Below are 1,837 nucleotides of genomic sequence, written 5' to 3'. Positions count from 1 at the left end.
TCTTTGGGAAACAGGTCCAAATGCTCTTTTGAGTGTTTAAGGTTGCTGACCCCTGCCTTATATGGTCTACCTTTTAGGACCAATAGGCTTTTCCTCAGCCCAATCTGCTATATTTGCTCAGAAGTGAATTCTCCCTGAGAATTAAAATTCTATTTAATTTTCTAGGCAGCATGCATACAGAAAAAACACTCATACACACAGGTGTTGAATTTTCTTTCTCTTTTCCTCTTTTTGTACTTCTGAAGTCCCCACATCAACAGTTCTTAAAAGAATAACAGAATTGGAGGGGATCTTGGAGGTCTTTTTTTAAAAAAATTTTTTTTTGATTTATATGCCGCCCTTCTCCGGAGACTCAGGGCAGCTTACAATGCGCTAAGCAATAGCCTTCATCCTTTTGTATATTTATACAAAGTCAGCTTATTGCCCCCACAACTGGATCCTCAATTTACCTACCTTAGAAAGGATGGAAGGCTGAGTCAACCTTGAGCCTGGCGAGATTCGAACCTGCAGTAATTGCAGGCATCTGGTCTTCCAGCCCAGCCCCCTGTTCAAGCAGGAGATCCTATACCATTCCAGACAAGTGGTTGTCCAGTCCTTTCTTGAAAGCCTCCAGTCATGAAAGCACCCACATGTTCTGTCCCCGTCCCACACGCACATACACCAACAGACGCACAAGAGTAAAAAACCAAACCAGTCGACAAAATCCTTTTCCTTATGATAATGGAACTTGGCAGCAACCTAGTGGCTGCCTGCCAAGAGTTTATTACTCACGAAGGGAAGAGATAACTTCTCTCCGCTTCTGGTACATCAAAGTAAAATGTTCAATAATTACAGAGTAAATCAAGTCCAAATATAATCCAGCAAAGTCTATAGCAAAAGTCCGGCAATGCAGAATGGCGTGGAAGCTTTCAGCTTTGTTCGTCAGAAGGCTTGACTGGCCACCACGCTCCCTTTTATACCCTGTGGGGTGTGGTCCAGTGACTCAGCCTAATCTCGGGCACGCCTTTTCTTCTGTTGTGCGTGCATATCTCTGCGACGCTGGCGTGGATCCAGCCAAGACTCATTACTCTCATCACTGTCCACCTGTGGCTGCGTGGACGTGCTTGGCCCCGGCCCTATCTCTTGCCCTTCGGCGGATACCAAAGGCATTGCCAAAGAGGAGGGTCCTGGAGAGGGAGGCCTTGCCAACTCCTCTACTTCACTCTTGGAGTCCTCTCCTGTCGATGACACAGGCTCAGGTAATGGAGCCACAACACAACGTCTGAAGGCAAGCCATTCTGCTGGTTAATTGTTCTCACGGTCAGTAAATTTCTCCTTCATTCTAGGTTGCTTCTCTCCTTGATTAGTTTCCATCCACTGTGTTCTCTTTTGTTCTGGGGTGTGTGTGAGAAAGAGACACCAGCAGAGTCAAGTTAAACATTTTCTGTATTTTTGGCACACTAAGCTCAAAAGATTTACCGTCACTGATTTAGGCTAACCACTTTCTCTTACTCTAACTCACCTTGCTGAGTTGATGTGAAAATGAAGATGAGGGTAAAGGGCTTCTGGGGGGGGGGGTTGTCTGCTCCCTGAGAAGAAGGATCACACATTGACACAATACATATCATAAATGAACCAGGTGCATAATTGCAGTCAAGCTGACATAAAACAATAAGAAATGTTTCATAGATTGTAAGTCCTGGAGGGAGAGATCTATCTTCTTAGGATTCTTTATTAGAATTCTTTATTGACCAAGTGTGATTGGACACACAAGGAATTTGTCTTTGGTGCATATGCTTTCAGTGTACATAAAAAGGCAAGATACATTCGTCAAGAATCATAAGGTACAAGGGGTGAC

At 44.3% G+C, this 1,837-nt stretch overlaps 1 long non-coding RNA gene across 1 annotated transcript; it reads right to left on the bottom strand.

Annotated features, from left to right (window-relative positions):
• Positions 1 to 703: 703 nt before the first annotated feature.
• Positions 704 to 1,594, bottom strand: LOC148112087 (uncharacterized). The gene is made up of 2 exons (XR_015729852.1): positions 1,502 to 1,594; positions 704 to 1,373 (listed from the first exon to the last, which is right to left on the bottom strand). It is a non-coding gene; the product is annotated as an uncharacterized LOC148112087 (long non-coding RNA).
• Positions 1,595 to 1,837: the final 243 nt, after the last annotated feature.

The sequence above is a fragment of the Pantherophis guttatus genome, chromosome 14 (genome assembly GCF_059756535.1).
Source record: "Pantherophis guttatus breed Tessera chromosome 14, ASM5975653v1, whole genome shotgun sequence".
Lineage (NCBI taxonomy): Eukaryota > Metazoa > Chordata > Lepidosauria > Squamata > Colubridae > Pantherophis > Pantherophis guttatus.
The sequence above is the reverse complement of the archived record's forward strand: the minus strand, read 5'-3'. Positions and strand labels throughout refer to the sequence as shown.